General features: G+C 36.4%; 1 protein-coding gene across 15 annotated transcripts in view; it reads left to right on the top strand.

Moving 5' to 3' along the window:
* Nucleotides 1-13,619, top strand: part of LOC138329296 (xin actin-binding repeat-containing protein 2-like) — a 141,151-nt gene that overhangs the window by 20,885 nt on the left and 106,647 nt on the right. The window contains exon 1 of one of the 15 annotated variants that reach the window (XM_069276177.1): nt 12,912-13,038. The exons of the other annotated variants lie outside the window; for them this stretch is intronic. The gene's annotated coding sequence lies outside the window, so the exon portion shown is untranslated. Of the gene's footprint in view, nt 1-12,911; nt 13,039-13,619 lie in introns of those variants that run through there. 15 annotated transcript variants of the gene reach the window in all.

The raw sequence follows: 13,619 nt of genomic DNA, 5'->3' as shown, positions 1-13,619 counted from the left end.
CAAAGTGTTGTTATTTTTCAGGTCGATCCGAAATCCAAGATGGCCGCCACAGGCGCCATCTTGAAAACACATTTTGAACTTCTTCTCAAGTTCTACCAGTGCGATTTGGCTGAAACTTGCATGAAATGATCCTGACATGGTCCCGACAAAGTGTTGTTATTTTTCGGGTCGATCTGAAATCCAAGATGGCAGCCACAGTCTCCATCTTGAAAACACATTTTGAACTTCTTCTCAAGTTCTACCGGTGCAATTTCGCTGAAACTTGCATGAAATGATCCTGACATGGTCCAGACAAAGTGTTGTTATTTTTCGGGTCAATCCGAAATCCAAGATGGCCGTCACAGCCGCCATCTTGAAAACACATTTTGAACTTATTCTCAAGTTCTACCGAAGGGATTTGGCTGAAACTTGCATGAAATGATCCTGACATGGTCCAGACAAAGTATTGTTACATCTCTGGTTGATCCCAAATCGAAGATGACTACCATGACACTATGTCTAATTAATTTCCTATATTTAAAGGCCCTTGGGCCTCTTGTTTGAAATAAAATTTGTTGAAAGAAATTGAAAATGATCCTGACATGATCCTGCAAAGTGACACCATATATAATTAATTTTACTATTGTCAAGGTAGTCAGATGACCGTTAAGGCCCTTTGGGCCTCTTGTTTATAGATGTAGCAGATTTTAATTGTACATAGTGATATGGTCGCCTGCTAGCTTCGCCCTAGGTGGACCAGTAAGTCCGAGGTCGCGGTTCGAGCCCCATTGGTGGCACAATACTCTCGCCCTGTTACATATGGATAACTTTGGTATCATACTCCATTTTATCCCCATGTAGACTCTAAAGGCAAGAATTATGTAATGTAATTCTTTCTTGAAGAGGCAGTTTTATTAAAGCACAAAATACCAGAAATAACACAAATATTTGTACTTGTAAGAAAAGTGTTAGATTGCTAAAGAACCAGTATCTTATTGGGAGCATTTCAGTTCAGTCTCACATGTACAAAAAATAAATTCTACAAACAGATTTCATGCCCCAACACTGCCAACTGCCATAGACCAGAGTTAACAGATTATGTAACCTGGTGATGGGGTTAAAGGTCAGGTGTGGAGACATTCAGCTGTGTAATTTTTTTTCTTTTAACTCCATAAATTTTATTGGCCTTTTAAGTGATGTTTGTAAAAGTACAAATCTATACATGAAAGAGTGTTTAAAAGAGATGTCGATAAATAGGTGACCTTAGAATTATCAGCCTAGTTTTCTTAGACTCTTTAGAGTTAGAACTGTATCCAAGCTCTAAATATTTGCTTGATTGTAGTTTGTCAAAATCATTTTAACTAGCTTTGTCTTTGAGCATAAATGTTGATGATTAATGAAGCAGGAAAGATTGAATTGAATACAAGAAGAAGAAGAAACATAGACCAATATATAGACCCCCTTCCCTATGTTTTTTATGAGAATGAACAAGTTTGCCAAAATTTCCTATAGTCATCATGTTTCGTCCGTCGTCGTGCGCGCCGCCGTGCGCCGTCCGCCGTGCGCCGTCCGCCGTCCGCCGTGCGTTAACTTTTCACATTTTGAACTTCTTCTCAAGTTTGACCAGTGGGATTGAGCTGAAACTTACCTGAAATGATCCTGAGATGGTCCCGACAAAGTGTTGTTATTTTTCGGGTCGATCCGAAATCCAAGATGGCCGCCACAGCCGCCATCTTGAAAACACATTTTAAACTTCTTCTCAAGTTCTACCTGTGCGATTTGGCTGAAACTTGCATGAAATGATCCTGACATGGTCCCGACAAAGTGTTGTTATTTTTCGGGTCGATCCGAAATCCAAGATGGCCGCCACAGCCGCCATCTTGAAAACACATTTTGAACTTCTTCTCAAGTTCTACCGGTGCGATTTGGCTGAAACTTGCATGAAATGATCCTGACATGGTCCCGACAAAGTGTTGTTATTTTTCGGGTCGATCCGAAATCCAAGATGGCCGCCACAGCCGCCATCTTGAAAACACATTTTAAACTTCTTCTCAAGTTCTACCGGTGCGATTTGGCTGAAACTTGCATGAAATGATCCTGACATGGTCCCGACAAAGTGTTGTTATTTTTCGGGTCGATCCGAAATCCAAGATGGCCGCCACAGCCGCCATCTTGAAAACACATTTTGAACTTCTTCTCAAGTTCTACCGGTGCGATTAGGCTGAAACTTGCATGAAATGATCCTGACGTGGTCCCAACAAAGTGTTGTTACTTTTCGGGTCGATCCGAAATTCCAAGATGGCCGCCACAGCCGCCATCTTGAAAACACATTTTGAACTTCTTCTCAAGTTCTACCGGTGCGATTTGGCTGAAACTTGCATGAAATGATCCTGACATGGTCCCGACAAAGTGTTGTTATTTTTCGGGTCGATCCGAAATCCAAGATGGCCGCCACAGGCGCCATCTTGAAAACACATTTTGAACTTCTTCTCAAGTTCTACCAGTGCGATTTGGCTGAAACTTGCATGAAATGATCCTGACATGGTCCCGACAAAGTGTTGTTATTTTTCGGGTCGAACAGAAATCCAAGATGGCCACCACAGCTGCCATCTTGAAAACACATTTTGAACTTCTTCTCAAGTTCTACCAGTCGGATTTGGCTGAAACTTGCATGAAATGATCCTGACATGGTCCCGACAAAGTGTTGTTATTTTTCGGGTCGATCCGAAATCAAAGATGGCCGCCACAGCCGCCATCTTGAAAACACATTTTGAACTTCTTCTCAAGTTCTTCCAGTGGGATTTGGCTGAAACTTGCATGAAATGATCCTGACATGGTCCCGACAAAGTGTTGTTATTTTTCGGGTCGATCTGAAATCCAAGATGGCAGCCACAGTCTCCATCTTGAAAACACATTTTGAACTTCTTCTCAAGTTCTACCAGTGCAATTTCGCTGAAACTTGCATGAAATGATCCTGACATGGTCCCGACAAAGTGTTGTTATTTTTCGGGTCAATCCGAAATCCAAGATGGCCGTCACAGCCGCCATCTTGAAAACACATTTTGAACTTATTCTCAAGTTCTACCGAAGGGATTTGGCTGAAACTTGCATGAAATGATCCTGACATGGTCCAGACAAAGTATTGTTACATCTCTGGTTGATCCCAAATCGAAGATGACTACCATGACACTATGTCTAATTAATTTCCTATATTTAAAGGCCCTTGGGCCTCTTGTTTGAAATAAAATTTGTTGAAAGAAATTGAAAATGATCCTGACATGATCCTGACAAAGTGACACCATATATAATTAATTTTACTATTGTCAAGGTAGTCAGATGACCGTTATAGACCCCCTTCCCTATGTTTTTTATGAGAATGAACAAGTTTGCCAAAATTTCTTATATAATCCATAGTTAGTGGATTAAGAGGAATTTCCTAGTTCACTTTATTATCCTGCGATACCAGTACTAAATATTTTGCCTTCCCTAACATTCCACAGCCAACTATGTACTAAAATATCACAAATATCCCAGTTCTTTGTTCATGCCTAAAAATACTTTAATAACTTGGGAACCACACTTGTACCAGATGGAGACGGGGCTACTTTTAGACACAGTCTCCTCCAGAAATAGCTCCACAAATGTAAGGCTTTACCTTGTTGGTTGTTTATTTAATAACCTGGCATCAGGAGAACCTGCAATAACTCATTATTTTAAGACATTATTCACCTTAAGGAGTGTCAAACATGTACCTCTCTGGCATCTCACATACCTGTCTTTTGCACCTGCCTTACAAGTAGGGTATAAGGGAAATGACTGTTACACAAATGGCATTATCTAGAAGGCAGCTGAATTGGGGGTCACATATTTCTCCAAGGCAGTATACTTCAGTAGAATAGCACTATAAATTACACAGCATAATATAATTAGTCAGGTAGCACTACAAATTGGATACAAGTTGAGTGATCTGTCATTCATATTAGGGTCATAGATGCCAGCAATTAATTAGACAATTATTGTTACTACTTAAGAAAGTACAAAGAAGAGTTTTCTCAAGTATCATTTGCAGATCACATTGTTTCATGTTGTATGTATTTCCAGGTGACCATTTTTATATTTTCACAATATGGAGTATGTTGCCACTGTTTCTTTAATGGTCTGAATTAACAAGTCTTTCTTAAAATTCACGTGTAGATTCCTATTTGTCTCAATGTTCATATTACTTTTGGGACTAAACAGGGAAAATGTTATGTGTATTGTGTACTATAGTGGTAAGAGGTTTACTGTGTCTAAAAAAACATAAAAAAAATGGCTACATTGTGAATGACATAACGAGGATAACAAAACAAAAAAGTCTGACAGTTGTTATAAAAACTTCTCTAGGTCATCGCAAATGGGCTCTGTTACAAATGACTTTAGTTCTGGTGCTAATTTCTGGGAATTTTATCACATAACAACAGAACATGTTAATTGTGTTTTTGCATTTTTTATCATTTTGATACACATGAGAAGTGATGAATGATGTACATGGCTTGTAGTTGTACTGATGGACTGGCCAAACAATAAATGCCAGTCTGTGTAGCCGTTTATAAGTACAATGTTACTGTCTTAATCTGCATATTTGTTTTGTTTAAATGTCCTTTATATTCTGTTGCAATACAGGGAATAGATTTTCTATCATTGGGCATGGACTGAAAGGCATACAGGACTTGAAAACAAGATGCTCTATCTTTTAAACTACCTCACAATTGACATAATTATGTCAGTTAATTGAAAATTAGCTGTATTACACATGGATCAGCCGATAAAACATTTTGACTTTGACCTAAAGGTCAGAAGTCATTAATGTCATTCAAACATTCCAAGTGTGTACTCCATGGAGTTGTAATTTGTCTTTCATTATTTCTCTTTCCTTGAACAAAACCTTCACATCAAGGTCACCCAGGAGACTTTTTTAAATACTAATCCTGTCAATTTAGTTTGGTGCTCTAAGATAAAATGGAAAGAAAAGTACAATCGATAGGACTAACAATTAATAATATTTATTACAGTAAAAACTTGTGTAACTTGTGCACCAGTGTAACATTGCACAAGTACTTTTTACTTTTTAGGGTAGTTCAGTTCATATCTAAAATATTTAAGTTGATAGTAATTTTTGGCTTGATAAATTTTGTCTCTATGAGAAGGTTCAAACTAGGGGGAGATAACTCAAAATTAAAAGTTCAGTTGAGAAAGGTTATTTTACAACAAGGATGTCTAATGCCTATTCTAGGTTCTTTGTTGTTGTTATGAATCAGAGACATGAGCAACCTGGAAGCATGCATTAGTTGTGGATACCCAGTGACTCATTAATGTTGTCACAGACGGTGCTGGGTGTTGATCATTGTAGCCCAATAGACCAATACAGACTCGCAGCAGCACACAGATTTTCTGGTAATCATTGTCATAATGCGTAAACATGGTAATTAAACATGGTAATTAAACATGGTAATTAAGCGTTGAAAAAGTTACATTTAGCATATGGCTGGAAAGTTTGGTACTTTTTTCGCTCACAATCCAGTCATTAACAGAGGAGAATCTTTTACATATGGTTTTGTCAAAAATGGCGGTGTGTAATTCTACTATAAAATCCAATTCATTTTCCGTTGTGTAATTCTACTATGAAATACATCTTCAGTCCATATATCATTGCTATATTGTTATCGGGAAAAATCATGCTTTTTGGATGTGTTTATTATTACTCTCACTGGCCAAAGACTTCCTTTTGGAAACAAAGACAGACTTCCTACCATTAGAACAAAGATTTATTTATAGTTAAGTTTATCTAGATTTATGTCCCATTAACAGCCAGGTTTATCTAGACTTATGTCCCATTAACAGCCAGGTTTATCTAGATTTATGTCCCATTAACAGCCAGGTTTATCTAGATTTATGTCCCCCAGGTTTATCTAGATTTATGTCCCATTAACAGCCAGGTTTATCTAGATTTATGTCCCATTAACAGCCAGGTTTATCTAGATTTATGTCCCATTAACAGCCAGGTTTATCTAGATTTATGTCCCATTAACAGCCAGGTTTATCTAGATTTATGTCCCATTAACAGCCAGGTTTATCTAGATTTATGTCCCATTAACAGCCAGGTTTATCTAGATTTATGTCCCATTAACAGCCAGGTTTATCTAGATTTATGTCCCATTAACAGCCAGGTTTATCTAGATTTATGTCCCATTAACAGCCAGAGTCAATGAAGGAAGTGCAGGATTCAGGGATATAGGGAGTGTTGTAATACCCGTAGAAAAACCATTGACCTACGGTCAACAGTACCTTACAACTGTACCATGAAGGTTTTAAACTTGCAAAGAGGAGGTAATGTGCTTGTGATAATATTTCGGAACATCTTAATCGCTAGTCCACCACTCAAGACCAAACAGCATCAAAGAATCAAACCTAAGTCTATTGGTTGAAAGGCAGGAAAGTTTCAGTGAACCATTTCAGAACATCTTAACCATTGGGCCAATGAGTTCAGTCCCAACTGAATAAAGGAATCACACCTGAAAGTCTGGAAAGGCATTTGGTCCATCTTGGATGTTGACGATAGTAGGACTGTCGGATACACATGTTACTGGTAGATATCAATGCCGGTGTCATTATCGTTAGGCTAACGAGGTGTGTAAGGAGAGTGAGGTAGTAATTGAGGTATATATTATAGAGGTGTGAGACAGTTATCATCAGTAGGCTGTGGGGTTATCTAGTTCCTTGTAGTACACCTAGCCTTCTACAGCAATCCTCCTGTACTATGTAAGACAGAAATGTGGCAGGTTTTTCTAAACATTTCTCCTGAAGACATCAGTAAACTTAATTTTAACTTATGGCTTTGTTGTAAAATACTAGTTTTAGATTTGAATCCTCCATTTTTCCTTTGTTATCTAAACCTTGCATTTAATGAAAGCCCTACAAAACAAAACATACCCCCTTCCCTATGTCCAATAGACTGAAGCCTATAATTGACGAAGTTTTGCTCAGTCCTTACCTAAAAGCCAGTATGAGTTGAGGAGATTTACCCATCTGAGTCACATTATTGGGATGTTGACTAATTATCTTTTCTCTATTGAGTATGTACAATACTATAATAACACATTTGATGCATTGATGACTGTAAATTTCTGGAATGGCCTATTAATTTGTTAATACTCACAGCATGGAAACAAATGTGGTGTTTAAACTCCTTTGTATGTATATTTTGTTTGTCCCTTTCATTTCTTCTCTTTCTTTTTTGTATACCGGTAAATGATCTACAGAGATATTATATTGTATGTTTATAGCTTAGTATACATGGGACTTTATAATTAATGTAGGAATATACAATTATACACTTTATGTCTGATCTTGTTATTTTGATTATTGTTTCTCTGTATGAATGACTAATTATATGAACAGGAATGTAAATTCAGTTAGAACATTATGGAATAAGTGGAAATGTGGCTTGCATCAGTCAGTGATGAAACAGAGGATATTTCTGTAATTTGACAACAAGTTTAGTCGGAACATAAAAAATGTGGCTGAACATCATCCGATTTTAGAGAGTAAAAACTTGCATGAAGAGAGATGATAAGTGAATCAGCTGGTTTTTTCAAAATGTACTGTCAACTTTAAAATAAAAATAGATTGAGTAATTGAAACCAGTTGTCTTGGTAACCTACTGGTTTCCTAGGACTTCAGATGTTACTACATCAATTTTTGAAAATTAAAAAAAAAAAAATACATGAAGATGGTATTTGGAAATTAAAGAAAATGTAATTTTGTTTTTAAAAGCTAACCAATCATAATTTTTAAGCCCAGACAAGATGTAGATGATTTTTTCAACTAAAAGTAAACATTATGGGATGGATGCGGAAGCTGCGTTTGAGCCAAGATAAGGTGAGATCAGACAGCTGAGTAACATTCCTGAGACCTGCATCATCATCATCCTCATCAGCAGGCACTCGTATTGCCAAACTTAATAACAAACTTCAAGTGGAACATGAAATTTGATTTTAACACAGAAGTCTCAAATTGACGATAACTAGAATATGTTTTTTAAAAACTGGAATAAACATTACAGACATAATGGGTCTATATTTGATCAAAAGCTGCTGGTTTGGAGTTGTTATATGTTACTAATGGGAGTGCTGCTGGTTTGGAGTTGTTATATGTTACTAATGGGAGTGCTGCTGGTTTGGAGTTGTTATATGTTACTAATGGGAGTGCTGCTGGTTTGGAGTTGTTATATGTTACTAATGGGAGTGCTGCTGGTTTGGAGTTGTTATATGTTACTAATGGGAGTGCTGCTGGTTTGGAGTTGTTATATGTTACTAATGGGAGTGCTGCTGGTTTGGAGTTGTTATATGTTACTAATGGGAGTGCTGCTGGTTTGGAGTTGTTATATGTTACTAATGGGAGTGCTGCTGGTTTGGAGTTGTTATATGTTACTAATGGGAGTGCTGCTGGTTTGGAGTTGTTATATGTTACTAATGGGAGTGCTGCTGGTTTGGAGTTGTTATATGTTACTAATGGGAGTGCTGCTGGTTTGGAGTTGTTATAAGTTACTAATGGGAGTGCTGCTGATTTGGAGTTGTTATATGTTACTAATGGGAGTGCTGCTGATTTGGAGTTGTTATATGTTACTAATGGGAGTGCCAGTGGTCAGTCTCCATGACAGAAAGTGTATACCCTTTGTCTACAGACCATATCCTAGTCAAACTAAGCCAAGCACTAGTGGAACAGATATAATATAATAGTGAAGTACTAGTGAATCCTGCAATTTTAGAGTTGTGGCCCCTTCTAAAGAGTTTTGTCCCTTTGTTTTACCACCTTATCCATTGATTTACACTTTAGAGTTACTGTTCAAATTGATTTTTGTAGGTCATTTGCATTGAATTATTACTAGATCTTAAAACTAAATTTGGAGATCAATATTGTCACCAAAACATTAATTGGAATTTCAGAATGACCAGTTTAACTCATTCAACCCTGAAGTTTCACAATGGACTGGTCTAGTCTTTGATTTAGATGAGTCTAAATGTGTCTTATAGGGGTGAATGAGAGAGTATCTACATTTTGTATTTGGTTTGCCTGAACGGGAGTAGTGCATGTTCCAAGTGAATGAGACTATCTACATTTTGTATTTGGTTTGTCTGAACGGGAGGTGACCTGTTACTCTGATTATCATTTGTCCTTATATGGACATGGTAGGTAATATGTTAATTAGATAGGTCGAGGTTATAAATGATGAGGTTACTGACACTAGATCTATGTGGGAGGGTCTCCCTGTCCTAGACCAGACAGAAACGTCAGGTTCACTGCCATAACTGACCTTCTCTTCATTTATATGTCACCGACATCGTCATAGGTCGTGTGGGGACAGTCATGTAGATTTAATAAATATGCGATTGTTGTGTGATTCCGCACCTGTTTGTACAATGTATATCATATCCTATGGAAACCTTAAAGATGTTTTAAAGTAATGGAATCGTAAAAAAAAAGTCATGTATGCATGCACAAGGCGTATACAGCGAAGGGCGTAAGGTATCCTGTTCATTCCCATTCAAAGAATCGAACCGTAGTCCACTAGTTCAAAGGAAGGTTAGTACACATTCACCCCTGAAGACACATTTGGACTCTTCTAAATCAAAGACTAGACCATTCCATTATGAAATTTTAGGGGTGAATGAGTTAATGGACAAAAATATATTTTATATAAGTCCAACCTGTCTACCAAGACCACCCAAGGGACAATGAAGATGGTCATTATAGGCAAATGTGTTTGGACCAAAAGAAGTCTTCTTAAAGGTCTTTATACAAAGGTCTCTAAGGCAGGTTTAAATGATGTATTTGATAAACAACTTTTTATATTTTGTGTTGAATTAATTAAACCACAAGGATTTGGATGAAAAAAAGTAGTTTGCAAAACAAAGCTAGTATGATATAAATGTTTGATCACCATACTGTAGTCGCTTTCAAAGCATTTTCTACGAGGATGGCATTCTATATCTAGCTCGGACTCCCTTTTCTGAAATGCTTCTTAGAACCACCCCTATTTTTGAAATTATGTACACTGTATCTACCTATATATATGCAGTTCTCATGAAAAGTTGCAAATAATGCTGTTTATAGTGATATCTTTGTCCTAAATCAAAGTCCTTGAAAATAACAAGGAGGCAAGATGCTGCCTACCTCAAAATTTTCGATATGGCTAGATACAGTGGAACCTCCCGAAACCGATGATGGTCGGTGCATATAATTTCGGCCGGTTTAGAGAGGGTTCGGTTTGGAGAAGTGAACCGAATACCGATCATCACAATCCTGATTTAATCGATCGGAAGTCGTTTTTTACATTAGTGCACCGCATGTATGCCTAGTTTTCGTTAAAACCGTACGATATTGATTGTTAATGTGAATGTTATCACAAAAGAGAAAATCATACGTTAAAAGGAATGGATTACAGCAAACTTGACTTTGTTACCGCTTATAAACGTAGTTTAATTAGTTGCGTGAATGTTCTTGGGGATGTTCTCGTCTGCAACCTACATATGACCGATCGCTTCCGGTTACGTCAAGAATCAAATTATATGGTCTTATTACACGATGATCAGTCGATGCCGGTCATTATATGACATAGTCATTTTCTAAAACAATTACATGGCTTCGGCTTCTTCATACAGATAATTTACGTTATCCGACAACTACAAATGTAAATAAAAAAAAAACTGTGTAATTTGAATACGAAACTTTCTCTTTATTACTAGCTCTGCTTGTTTTCCTACAGTAAACAAACCGCGTGCACATGGTAGACCTTCGTTAGATATCTAAACAATAGGCATGATTAAATAATTACACCACCATCTCGGGTATAATTACCGTGTACATATACCTATAGCTTTTACACCTGTATACATGCCCCAGGACATGGCATGCGACAACTATGGTACAGGTACGTGTGTATTTCACGGTCGGTTGATCAGACCTCAATGCAATCTATCGGTGTCGCTCAGGTAAGGCCGGTTTTCAGAAGTGTATTTTAGTTACATTTGACTATTCCGATCTTAAAATCGGTCCGGTATTCGGAATTGGGAGGGATCGGTTTTGGGAAGTTTTATATACTATTAATAAAGAGGAATTCATTCCGTACATGACATCCATGTTCGGTTTCTAGAGGTGATCGGTTTTGAGAAGGTTCGGTTTTGGGAGGTTCCACTGTAGTATGATAATGGTTTTTCTTTTAATTCTGTTGGACCTAAAGATTTAATCATCAAACAGATTAGTCTGTGAATTCCCAAAGATGTTGCATCTATAATAGGATGAATGCAAGTAAATTGTGGAGTTCTATCTGTGTCCTTGTGTCGTCTGCCAGACATCTTCAGACAAATCAATATTCAGCCACAGACCATCAGATTAACACACTGTGTATCCCTAATCCAATTTACCCCCTTATTTACTTATACTGGGATAATAATAGTCCCTTAGGGAGACAATCTCTCAGGGTTCCTCTGGAGCAAAACTAATATGGCACCCGGGACCATATGTTGACCCATGCACTCTGACCCCCTGCAGGCTCTGTCTGACCCCAGTAATGATATTGATTGACCAATGATAAGGGCACTTGGGGTCATCTTAATCCAGTGGCTTGATTTTTTTTTGTAAATTACAAAGCTTTTGTTTTCTGTGGTCAAAATATTTGGAAAAAAAGTTTTAAAAGTAGGTCAATCTTTTTTATATTATTGCCAGGCAGCTTTAAGAACAATTTGGTGTGCTCTGCGTAATAACATCTTGCAAATGGTCTATACACGATTGAATATATAATTGAATCTGAATATTTTACCATGGAGTAAGTCATTTAATTACATCTTACCTTATGTATAACTTTTATAACGCAAGTGTTCAGCAAAAACAAATGAGCTAATTTAATAAAGGATTCATACTCCCCCTATTTTTATGTTTTCCATTAAATAGCTTGTAAGTATACAGGGACCAAACAAGATCTGGTTTAACCTATAGCTCTTTTGAATAATGTAACGGAACACAACAGAAGCTTCAGGTTAAAAGTACTTAGTATCCTTTAAAATGTTGAAATATCCAAACCAACAATCTGCTGGATTTTGGTTAAAATTGCATGGTCAAGCTAAATCTAAATGTATGGTTATCTCCCCTTAGTTCGAAAATTCATTGGTTTGGACCAAATTTATAAACCTATAAATCTGGATATATCCATTCTATAACCTAGAATGTTCGGTGGCATTTTTCTTCATATTTACACAAGCCATTAGAACTTATGTTCTATGCTACTTAATTACCTCCCCTTAGTTTACAAATTAAAAGTAGAATGTCATCTAGAGATCAATCGTATAAAAAATCAGCTTAATTGTAATGTTATCAGACAATTTACTTTTGATAAAAACTTCTCTGTTTCTAGGTATTCTCCCTACTAGTTAACTTTGGATCCCTAAATTTAGATAAAGTAAAAACTTTCTAACTTGAAGTCAGCTGGACTATAGAAACACTTTGAGTTATTCAAGTATTTCAGTTCAGTTCATTTGAATTTAAAGTGAAAAGTTTAGTAGGTTAAAACAAAGGATTTTGAATTAAACATATAGTCTAAAAGTATTGGAAGTTGGGAGTTAACGAGGTTCGTGTAGTTTTATTAGATTTATATTGTAAAGACCAAAACTATTAAACCCATGCAGTAGAATTAAATTAATTTTGATATACCAGAGACTAATGATGGATCTATCTATAGATGTGTACATGTTGGGATTTGTATGATTTGTAGAATCTGCCAGTGAAACCAGATCTGCTGTATGTCTGTAACTTATCATGAAAGTGTTAGGCTGGGAATGCTTACTCACCCCCTGTCTATAGCCATTCACCACTAACCCCTCCTAGTCTACTTCTCCTTAGTAATATATAGCCTGTCACAGATACATCATACACTGTCTGAACATCTCCCAGGATTATCACAGCACCACTATACATTTATCATTTCGATAGTTTGGAATTATTTACTATTTAAGTGTCGGAAAAAGGGTAAGTTTGTTATTAATGACTTATATGAAAAATAATATTATTTCTGTGTTATTTTCATATTTTTTTTTTAAAATTAAAAAAATTCTTGAAATCAAAAGTTTTATAACAATTATTAAGAAAGTTCCAGTTTATCCATTAGATTTAAAAAACATCCTGATGTTTGAAGAAAATTATATATGATATAAATATATGTTTTAAAATCTATTTGTATTTTGCACTGGAACACCTTTCCTAGCTACCTGGTGTACCCAACTTTAATCAACAGGGACTTGAGAATCATAGCAATCCCAAACATAGATCAATAGTATAAATACATCCTGATCTGTCATCTATTTTAGTTTGCAAGCTCTCCGGTCCCTGTGTTAAGTTTGAGTGAATGTCCTGTTGACATCAATCATAAATCTACCAGGAACATAGGTGTATATGCTAAATTTGTGGTGAATTCAGGTTGGTAACATTTACCTGTAAGTATGATCAAAATTTAACATCATTATTATTGATTCATTTTATATGAAATGTTTGAGGAAAAAAATGCAGATATTTTTTTAACTTTCATTTTGACAATTGATGATAAGTATTAT

The sequence above is a fragment of the Argopecten irradians genome, chromosome 8, assembly GCF_041381155.1.
Source record: "Argopecten irradians isolate NY chromosome 8, Ai_NY, whole genome shotgun sequence".
NCBI classification, from domain to species: domain Eukaryota; kingdom Metazoa; phylum Mollusca; class Bivalvia; order Pectinida; family Pectinidae; genus Argopecten; species Argopecten irradians.
Note: the sequence above shows the minus strand (reverse complement) of the source record. Positions and strands in the feature narration are given on the sequence as shown.